This window comes from Ruditapes philippinarum, unplaced genomic scaffold (assembly GCF_026571515.1).
Source record: "Ruditapes philippinarum isolate M1 unplaced genomic scaffold, ASM2657151v2 ctg3554_1_1_1_1, whole genome shotgun sequence".
Taxonomy (NCBI): Eukaryota; Metazoa; Mollusca; class Bivalvia; order Venerida; family Veneridae; genus Ruditapes; species Ruditapes philippinarum.
Window position 1 is genome coordinate 66,729 of NW_026861669.1, and position 12,181 is coordinate 78,909.

At 30.9% G+C, this 12,181-nt stretch overlaps 1 protein-coding gene across 1 annotated transcript in view; it reads right to left on the reverse strand.

Moving 5' to 3' along the window:
* LOC132716469 (uncharacterized) overlaps nt 1-8,522 on the reverse strand; it is a 32,298-nt gene extending 23,776 nt beyond the window's left edge. Inside the window, exon 1 of the mRNA XM_060699755.1 lies at nt 8,499-8,522. The gene's annotated coding sequence lies outside the window, so the exon portion shown is untranslated. The remainder of the gene's footprint in view (nt 1-8,498) is intronic.
* Nucleotides 8,523-12,181: the final 3,659 nt, after the last annotated feature.

Below are 12,181 nucleotides of genomic sequence, written 5' to 3' on the forward strand. Positions count from 1 at the left end.
ATATAAATGATCTGCCATTGCTGTTTATACAATACAGTTTAAAGATAGTATCTACATGCATTAATTTTTTTAGTTATTCGATCTTAAATTTAAGAGATGGAAAGTGGATTTTCCAAATCTTAACGACACTATTGGTCAACATTTACCATTTATCTGAGTCTGCTGGACAAAAATCTCAGATGTCTTTTAGTCAGCATCAGAGTAAAACCACCAACCTTCTATTAGCTGCCTTATTAGACAGCTTTACATGGCAGAATCAAAAGCAAAAGTGACAGCTGAGCATTTATACGGATCTAAAAAATAAAATCTGAAGCCAATCAGGGTAGCCCAATAAAAAACCAATAATATTGTGTTGTCAGTGACAGCCATGACATATAAATGTAAATCAATGTAGCATACTTAACATATGTACAAATTATTGTGCATTAAAAAAATTAACAAAAGATGGAAGCCAATCACTCCTTAATTAACATTATAAATTAGGTCTACCACAAAGTAATACATCACTAATATTATACATGTAACATACATAAATCAAATTTGATTAAACATTCTATTAATGTTTGTCATTATTGTAAGACATTTATTGTGATTTTATAATCATCGGTAATTAACATTTACTCTTTGTTTAAAACAGTGTGGGTGAGAATGATCAGAACTTTTTTCATCAAGAAAACATTAATTTTATCAGAATCAAATCAAAACAAGAGATTTTTATATCGTTTTCATTATCAATATGAGAAATTTTTTATCTTCATCATCAATACGAGAAATTTCATATCTTCATCATCAATACAAGAAATTCTATATCATTTTATTAATCAATACAAGAAATTTTTATACCATTTTAATCAGCATAAAATATAGCTTCCTGACAGCTGCCATGGTCGTATTCATGAAGACTGTAAAAGCAACATTTTCAATTTTTAGAAATTGCTGGAGTCAAAGGCTTTAAAACAATCAAAGGTTTGGAAATTGATTAATACTGGAATCACTAAAATTTTATATCATATGACATCTGCATAGACCGTAATGAACGGTCTCATGCGCTAAGTTTCAAATGGCAGAAGGGTATTGCATACTTCCGGGGATTATGACATCGCTTAACTCTTGTAACAAATAATCATGCAAATAAAAACATAAGAAATAATAATTAAATCAGTCATGGTAATTAACATTCTTATATGCACTGGAACTGAAACAGTGTTTAACCTTTGTGGAACATGCCCTAGACCAACTGCAAGCCAAATAAACAAAAAACACACACTTAAAATAACATAAACAGGCCTTGAAACTGTGCACATGTGTAACAACAGAAAGGCATGTACAAATATACAAATAGATATACAAATATTGAAGATCTTTTATTACATGAACACATCTGTGGATGTTTTTAAATTCAAAATCTCACAGTTGTCATGTTTGAATGTTGAATTCTGCTTAAGCCTCTAGGAGGCCTTGAAGGTAACTTGCACTTTCCAGTACCATCCATTAACAGACTCAATCAAACTAAACTAGTCTGCAACATTTTCAATTTTGTTGTTTTGGGTATTTATTAGGGAATTTTCTTTTTCTCTATTTTATATTATTCAAAGGAAGTATAATAGGGTGTAAAAATATTCATCACAACGCTGGTTGTTTAAGAAAACACAAAGATATCAAACACACAAAAATTTACAAAGACTTTAAAACATGCAAATGTCAGCTGTTTTTTTGTACTTCCTGCGTGGCCAGTAATTAATACACTTCATTATAAAATAGATTAATTTATGCAGAATTTGATTCTCATGTAATGTTATCTAAGTAGATCATCTTGCTATTGAAAGATCTTCCGATATAAACATTTAACATTTATTAAAAAATTTCTGACATACTTTAATAAACTACACACCGATTATTTTCCATGACAAGCTAGTGTTACAAATATAAAGAATGGAGCAAATTGAGTATTTTTTCTACTTCTTTCAGGATAACATTTCATACCAGTTAGTGTAAGATTACACAATGTTGGTAAACAAACACCTTCTTCATATTCTGAACATGGACATTGAAATAAGGTCTGCATTTCATAGAAAGTCTCAAGTCCTATAGGACCATTTCAATAAATGTTGTTGTAACCTAGAATCAAACACTGTAGTTTGTTATTAAATTCAGTTTCCTAAGAAAAGTTAAGAAATACAATGACAAACCCTTTTATTTGTAATGTGTTATTGCTCATCTGAATTGCTAGTCATGAAAAAGGAGTAACATAATTAAGACGTTTTCTTTGAAATGCAAAAAATTGTCTGAGTTTTGGTCTTAAGTTAAAGACTTGAATCTTAGACTTAAGACAAGCCATGAAACACAGCCAACTCGAATATTTGTCCCAGGTTTGGGCTTAAGACTACGACTTTAGGCATTGCTATGAAACACAGCAAAGTTGAATATTTCAGCATCCTAAGAGACATTATAATGGCACTTTGTTTAAACAATATCACAGATGATTTTACTTTAAAATTTACGTCACTTTTAAGACTGTTTTGGACACTTGATAAGCCGTAAGGATCTAGTCTTCTTAGAATGATGAAACAAAAGTCTGTTTAATATTTTTTTTTTTAACCAATAAACGTTTAAACACATTTTTTGCAATGAAAACCAAATTTGTAGGGATTACAGTATATAATACCCTGTTAAGAATATATCAACTGATAGATTTCAAAGATTTAGTTATTATCCACTTTGAATGTGTTTTTTATATCCCCTACAATTATTTTCCCTAAGCTTATCTAATCAATAATTCATTACAGTTGCTTTATGGACACAATCTGCAATTACAATTAATCTCAGGACATCCACCGGCCAATGAAATCTTCTGTAATGTCTGATAGATGAGGTACACAAGTCGTAGTACAAACAAATTAAGATTAATTTATGAATTTGAGGATTAAGTTAATTCCAACAAATCCTGTATGAGTATGACAAATATTGTGATAGTATTGGAATTGTTTTTATATTGTAACTCTCTTCATCTGTGCATTCCTTTGATGAAAATAACTGACAAATTAATTAATTAGTTGACCTTTAAAAACATGCTGATTTAGCATATTTCATGCCTGGCCGTCTAAATGTAGATTTCAAATTTGGTTTCAGTAACCTTAAGAACTGCATGGTTTGTGGTATTGTCCTACCAGTATATTTAAATGATGATTTGACCATAAGATCCTCTTGGAAAGAATGATTTGGCCATAAGAATTGTCTTGTAAATGATGGTTTGACTATGAAAACCTATTCTTAATGACTTTTTGACCACAAAAAAGATTTGATAATGATGATTCAAAAACAACAACAAAAACCTTTCGGAAATGATGATTTGCCCAGGAGAACCTCTTGGATATGATGATTTGACCATTAGAATGTCTTTGAAATGCAAAAATTGACCATGGGAATGATAATTTGACCAAAAGAACCTCTTTGAAATGATGATTTGACCATGACAACAACATATGAAAAATGATTTGACCACAAGAACTTCTTTTAAATGATGATTTGAAAATGATGATTTGACCATAAGGGCCTTTTGTAAATGATTGTTTTAATGTTTTACCATGAAAAATTTCTAAGAACTGATGAATGGACCATAAATACCTTATAAAATTGATGATTTTACAATCAAAACTTCTGTCTCTGTATTAATGATTTTGACCACAAACATTTCTCTGACTAAGTCAGCATGAATGTATATAATCTGGCTTCCAATAACACAAGTTAAGAATTAGGCTAATCCCCGCCCTATAATCCATGTAAATAGTTGTATTATAATCAACAGCACTTGTGTCATTCATTGTATGCATGAATATAATGTTTATTAATTATAACCTTTTATTTGTAATCTTTCTCATATACAGAACTGCATGTTATCATTAGAAAAAGGATCTTGAAAGTAATGGTTCTCCCAAAGTTATTCTTGTGACAATACTAGACGGCCACCTGTAATTAAAACTAAATATCTTTTTTTTTTATTTCAAATCTTAATTTTATGTAAAACTATGATTCTGATGATTTTTTTCATCAGTCTGACTGGAATAATAATATCTGTCATATTTTGTGGTTCGGATCGGAATATCCGTCCCGAGGTGACCCGCCCATTGGGCGGGTGACCGAGGGACGGATATTCCGATCCGAACCGCAAACATATGTCAGATGTTTTTTCTTGCATATTCCACCATATTTGTTTATATTTTAAATTCTTTATCTTAATTTTAAATGAAAATTTATATCATTACAACCGTAACTACTTTCTTACAACAGCGTATGAAATACAACTTCATTCATAACGGTAAAATGACGTCATCCTAACCGTGCTATTGTATAGCACGCGACTCATCTGGAACCCCCCATGCCAGATGAAATTTCCGGCATGGGTAAAACTCACGGAAACGCCAGTCTGATATGCAAGAAAAGGAAATCACAGGCATTACAAAACATAAATTTGAAAAGTCACTGAATTTCTGGTGCAATTTTGCCTGTAACTTAAATTAAGCATAAAGCTGCATGTTGACTTCATTTTGTAACCAGGCTGCAACCTTGCAAGCTGGCAAGGAGGCTTTAATACTGTACTGTAATTAATTCTCAATTCAGCGTTTTAATTTTGAAACCCTTTTAAATAAATAACCAAACAAGATTGCATTTGAGAAAAATGCTATGCCACCGTATTAATACAACACTAAATAGTAGTGTAGGAACAGATTTTTTTTTGTTTCTATGCAATTGAAGATTGTCATAATGCATAGATCCCTGACCTATCTAATTCTTATTATCAGATTAGTGGTTAAATCTATTGTTAATCCAATAAAAGATCAGAGTAGGAATATATCAATGCACTTGAGTCTGGTGAATTTGGTGGTGAAGGTCATATTTCACACAGCCTAAATTTCATCAAAAGACAACACAGTTAGACACTTTGTCAAAATCTAGGTCAGCTGATATCACTACACAATGTTTCATGCAAAATATCTAACCTCTAGCATTTGTCAATTGCTAGAAATTTTTTTTTAAGTTTTTTCTATAAGTTTTTACTATATACATATAAGGAAAACCAATGACCCCCGGGGCGGGGCCGATTTTGACCCCAGGGCTATAATTTGAACAATCTGGGTAGAGGTCTACCATACAATGCCTTATGCAAAATATCTAAGCTCTAGGCCTTTTGGGTCTTTACAAGAAGGTATTTTAAGTTTTTACTATATGTACATATAGTGAAAATCAATGACCCCCGGGCCGGGCCGATTTTGAACCCAGGGCTATCATTTGAACAATCTTAGTAAGGGTCTACCAGACACTGCCTTATGCAAAATATCTAAGCTCTAGGCCTTTTGGGTCTTTACAAGCAGGTATTTTTAAGTTTTTACTATATGTACATATAGTGAAAATCAATGACCCCCGGGGCGGGGCCGATTTTGACCCCAGGGCTATCATTTGAACAATCTTAATAAGGGTCTACCAGACAATGCCTTATGCAAAATATCTAAGCTCTAGGTACTTTTGGGTATTTACATGAAGGTATTTTAAGTTTTTACTATATGTACATATAGTGAAAATCAATGACCCCCGGGGCGGGGCCGATTTTGACCCAAGGGCTATAATTTGAACAATCTTGGTAGAGGTCTACCAGACAATGCTTTATGCAAAATATCTAAGCTCTAGGCCTTTTGGGTCTTTACAACAAGATTTTTTAAATTTATTCTTATAATCCCTTTTGGTTGCCATGGCAACCAGATTTCTGCATGGAATGAAATTCTTTGAACAACTTTGGAAGCCCTTCACCCAAGGATCAATCCTGCCAAGTTTGGTTGAAATTGGACTAGTTGTTTTTCACAAGAAGATTTTTGAAGTTCACTATATAACCTATAACACACACACACACACACACACACACACACACACAAACAAACACACACACAGGTGAATCGCTATATGCCACCGCATCGCAGATGCTGCGGTGGCATAATAAAATATGGCAAGTCTCTCGCACAAATTAGTAACAAGTTTCTTACGTAAACATTAAAATTATGTCTATTCAGCAAAAACGTTTAAAGTTTCCCATGACAGTGTAGATTTGTTGAAGATTTGTTGCCGAGGGGTAGATATAGCTTTGATACTTACATTACAAACATCACAGATTGTTACAGTCACAATCTTAGTCTGGATGCAGGTTTTATAAACTGTGACATGTTACAAACCCATCAATCCTTCAACATATAAATATAATGAGGAAAAAAAATCTTCTGAGCTCTTAGCTTGGTAATTATTAAAACAAATTTACAGAAAAAAAACCCTAAGTGATTTGAATTAAGAGATACATATAAATGTATATAAATTTATAATTTGATTGATACAGGGCTTAATATTCTAAGGTTTTTTGAAATTTTCCCTTAAAATAATTGGATTGTTTAGATGGACATGACCATTTAATATATTTACTACATGGCAATTAAGGGTTAAAAGAAAATGTGTATGACAAAACATGGTTTCTAATTCCCATGTCCTTGAACATTTGTATTCAAGGTTGGCAAGGCTCATTTGCATAAACATGATTTCAAAGTATTAAAATTAATGACTACATAATAAATCAAACTCATTTCATTGGCCTTGACAGAAATGATGAAATTATTTATTTAAAGTATTATGATTATTATTCACCTTTAAGTCATTATCTTTAACGCTGAACACCTTTCTGGATATTCCTAAACTCTCGACTGTCCAGCTCCATTTTGGAAACCGGTCCATTATCCAGTTTGGATGGATGTCTAGATGCGATGAAACTCGACAAGCCCACAAAAATGCACACTAAAATAGACGCTTATGTCTTGAGATCTCAGTTGAGAAAATTCTCAAATGTTGAGAAAAAATTTAGTGAAAGCCAACTTGAGATTTTTCTCAGGTGAGTAAGAATCTCAGTCAATATTTAAACAATCTTATGTTGAGATTGATCTCAGTTTGAGAACGTGAGTGAAAGCCGGGCCAGGTCAGACAGGACCCGCACGATGTGGGAGCAGCTGGGCCAAGCTCCAGTTTTACGTTTATTAATTTTGGTGGTAACCAGTCAGAGGTTAGCAATCTATTTATAGACAAAAAATTGAAGCATTATCAGATCAAGTGAAAATGTTCAACATAATTTTTTTAATAAGATTAAAATTTCATAACACAAGGTAATATTTATTTATATTCATTAATCACCTGTACTTAATTTATTATTTAATTTTTGCACTGTATTTTCCCATGGTGCTTGAAAGTACCAAACAGCTTTTTTGTTTTTAAATTGACACAATTAATTCTGACTATGTAGTTTATCCATTACAGCTTAACAAAACACCATTTGAACATACTTATTTAACTTTTGTTACATGATAATTCTATTGTTACATAATTTCACATACTAGTATATAATCAAAGTCTGACCAAAAACATACACTTACACAGTATTATAATTTTTTCTTACTGCTGATCACCCACATCTAAAACATAACGCATAATAAAATAACAACAGTATAGACTTTAGTATTTAACAATTTGGTCATTAAATCTAAATATTTAATAGTTTCAGACATGTTCTGTTATTTAAATGGAAAATATCCATGTATGTATTATACCCATGTATGTATATACAAGTATAGAGGTTTCGTAAATTCAACTTGGACCAAATGGGAGTACCCTCACTGTCAAGGCTATATTTGATCAAAAGACAACCTGGTTTTTGTACTTGTCTTGACAGACTGCCAAAAAAACAGGGGGGACGGTCATTCAAATTTTATTAAGGATATATACAAAAACATCGAAAGTTGAAAATAATCTTTAAAAAACTGCAAACGGTAGTTTTTAAAGCCCACCAAACAAGGCACTTGAGTGCGAATTAAGATCTTGGTCAATATTTGTACATAAAAACAAGTCGTTTAATATTCAACATAAAATATCAAAATGTTCGCACATATAAACTTTCTAATCTTTTTCCTGCAAACAACCGTTCTGCTAAGTAAACGTAACTACGAAAATAAAATTTTAAGTTCTTGATCATATTCTTTTGTTTAATGTCTATATATAGAAACAAAACCTTTGATATAAATGCTCCAATTGTTGGCCAGTTTTGTCCACCACTATAAAAGGTCAGGTGAGAAATTCATGAATAATTGATGAATAAGCCATAATCAAACAATTCAAGTTGAAGCATTATATCAAATCTAGTGCAATTTTCATCACATCGGATTCTCAATTAACACATTACCTGAATCAAAATTTTATTGCTTTATAAATATTATTTTATAATGAAATTACTTCTTCAATTAGCAATAAAACTTGCAAATGCACTGATAATTGAAATCTCAAGGTCATTATTCTCCATGTTGGTGACACTTATATATGCAACCATAACACCCTGCCTCAACCCTCATGAAAATATAGACTTTTAACATCATAAACAAGTTAGAAATTCATATCATCAATCTATTTATAATCCATAAACTCACCTGAATTTAAATCATCCAATTACCATATTTAAAAATCTCCAACTTTAAATTCTACATAATATACACTGATCTACTTTGAGGGATTTTTTTTTTTTCAAAACCGAAACTTTAATCGGAACATATGATATTACCCATATGACACCACAAGCAGCTACCCGTAAAGTTCATTGTGAAGACCTTTTTGTCAACCCCAATCAAACCTTGAGCTTGCGTCTGAAAAGACTCGCCAGATTTTATCATATCTATTCATCTATATGTATGCATTTTTTTATCAAAAGCCACTGTGTTCAGTTTCAAATTTCAATTCATACTATGATGGGAACTTATCTATTTCTCATTATCAAAGAAAGTTTCAAGTACATTAAAGGTAATGGGAAATATTGTTGATCTGATATTACACTAAATTGTTTAGGTCTAAGGTTATATTAAGCCATCTGTAACTATCAAGACCTTAATTGGTTTGAAACTTAATAGTGTCTTTAATTGGTTTGAAACAGTGTCCTTAATTGGTTTGAAACAGAAAAGTGAAATTTAAATATTTCAATGGATAGATGATTATAAATAAACTTTAACTTGAATAAGTTAACAGTACAACTAATATTCGATTTCCTCGAAATGTTAACAATGTTAACCATTTTGGGGTTTTAACGTGACTGACTGACAGTTACATAATTATGTATTAAAATCAGTCAGTGACATACCAGGTTGTATAAAACAAAAGAAAGAATATGTTAGCTGCCATTCCAAGCATTAATTCAGAATACAGTCAAACCTGCATTAAAGTAAGACCTAATTTAGCAACCAGACTGTTAATAAAGACTCTAACATTAAGGTTTCATATTTGCAAAATTATGTCTTCCTTAATAGAGAAAATCTTTCAAAATGCAGAATGACTTGCATGAAAAATGACTAGCATAAAATGACTTGTCCACCCAAAATTGGCTCTTATGAAGAAGTTTGACAGTATACAATTTTAAACATGTTCAAAATTTGGGGGATTTATGGTAAAAATCACAATGCATAACAAATCAAAAAGAAAATTTCAGTTTAATTTTGATTTATGCAGTCATCATTTTGCATATATCAAATTTGAAATGAAAATATATATTTATAGTCTTCATTGTCTACATCACCTTTGTTTTTTATCAGAAACTTGGATAAAAGTCATAAATCAGCAAATGTTTTATATAAAACTTCAAAATGTTAACATTCTTATGTTTATAACATATCTGTTTAAACTTGATATAAATTTAATTAAAGAGTCATTAAAACTTAGGTTTTCAATTAATATGTCAATGAAAGCTGTTTCTAAAAGAAAAATGAAAGAATAATAGTGAAATGATCTGTTTTTATTTCTCTGTAATATCTACAAAATCAAGTACAATTATGTCTTTTGCTTGAAAAAATGGACAGTTTCCAAAGACAACAATTAATTATGCAAGGGTTATATGCATCTACTGCCACTTATATGTAGCATCTATAGTAGTCATTCATTATTATGAGTGAGTATATGCTTGGGGTGTTTATGAGGTTTCTATGGAAAATCGGGTCCCAAGGAAGTTTTAATCCAGGATGCACTGAGAATTGTGATATTCAGCATTTGTTTTGTTCTTGTTCAACATTGTAAGTAGTGTGGTTTTAAGCATCCTAAGACAATGATGGGGTCCTCAAGCAACTTGAGTCATTCCCTGGAGCTCACCCTACAGTGTCCATGGCTTTTCCATTGTGTTCTACATCACCCTAGAAATGCAGCAAGGTTACGCAAAACAGGTGGCACAGGGATATTTAACTATACTTTGTGAATGCAAGAAGCATAATCATGACAATAATTGCTTAGGCTAGTCATTATAATTGAAGCCAAGGACTGTTTTGGACCATTAATTTAGAAATTAAACATAAAAGTTATATTTTTCTCTCAAAGTTCAAAAGCAAGATTCATACAAAAATATTAATGTATACTTTGAAAGCTTATGCTTAACTAGTGATTACAGATAATTTTCAAAACCAAATAATGAGCCAAAATTAAGAAGTAATACTTTATCAGTAAAGCAGTTTTGAGTCTCCTTGATCTTTTTATTCTTTATAATGTCCCAAAATGTGAAATCAAATGGGAGCTGGGCATTTAGTGGCAGTCTTAAGAAATCAGCAGGTTTTGGGTTAACAAAATGCATTCATTGTTTTATAATCATGGTACATTTTATTACTAAAATTAGTGAAAGGAAACAATTACTGATTTCATCTATAAAATTCGACTCATAATATCTAAATTCTAGGAGATGATCCCGTTTTATTTGTGTAATAAACTAATAATCCTATTGTGAATTAATAATTCTTCAATTTGGGTTTCGGCCATCAGTATAATATATAATATATACAGTATATCTACAGACTGATCATTGTGCAGCAGTATATGTGTACAGACTGCATGAACAGCGCACTATAGTTGCTCTAACAATTTCCTTGCTTATGTCCAACATGTGACGCCAAAAATTAAGCCAAAAACTGCCAATAAATTGTGTTAGCTCTTCGATCAGTAAATCATCAACATCATACAACAAAAAAACAGGAAATCAAATCGTAAATATCTAGAATTAACAAAACTAGCTAGTATCATAAATACAGAAATTCTAAAAAAAACTCTTTTAACTGAGACAAGACTGAATTAAATGAAATACAAGGTAAAATCCGATGATCAAAGCAGAAAACTTGGCATTTAAATAAATCAACATTTACCTTTAGCAATAAAATAATCACCTGATCAGGAGTATCAATCCAATTATATATCCAAAATACTATTCTGTTACAGACAAAAAAAAATTTCCAAAATTTTTTTTTTTTTAACACCACAAGCCATCCAGTTACTTTGTACATTAAATGGTTAAGTCAACTTGGCCACTATTCGACCTCCCTGAAAGTTTGAATGACAAATGATAATGGGACTGTATTTGTTAGAATAATAATTACATGTAAAATGTTATGTTAATCATATTGGAAGATTTTAAACAATACATTGTGACACATTTAGTATTGTGTCAACTATAAAAGATCTGTCTACCTAAATATTTTGACCTACTTTGCCAATTACTATTGTCTTTAATTCCAATAGACTTTTAGACATTACTCCTCCTCATTTACAACTTTTTTGACTTATGTTACTACCATATGTCTATTTTTTACCATAGTAAGACAAAATATTTAAACTATCAAAAAAATGTATTGACTAATACTTTAAATTCTACAAAAGAAGATTACATTTGCATTTCTTTGGATTGTTTTTTTTTTATTTAAAAAAAAAAACAAAGACAATAGCTCAACTTAGATTATACTACCAATTTAGACATTGCCAAAGAAAACACAAAAACAACCTAGCAACAAGACAAATTAAAGAAATTTGTATACTAACAACTTTAATATGTAACAAAAACAAACACCAAATTTCTTTTGATGGTTTGTTGTCAAGCATTTAATAAATCATCAATTAATTATTATAATAAATATACATACAGTATGTATTATTAACCTTAAAATGTTATTAAATTCATTTGTCTTCCTTTATATCTTGTATTTAGTTGGGGTTTTAAGTCGATTTTATTTATTTTATTTTTTTGTTGGATCACACCAAGTAAACAGAACAGTGACTTTCCAGCTTTACTGGTGAAAGAACTCTCAGGTACCCGAGCCGG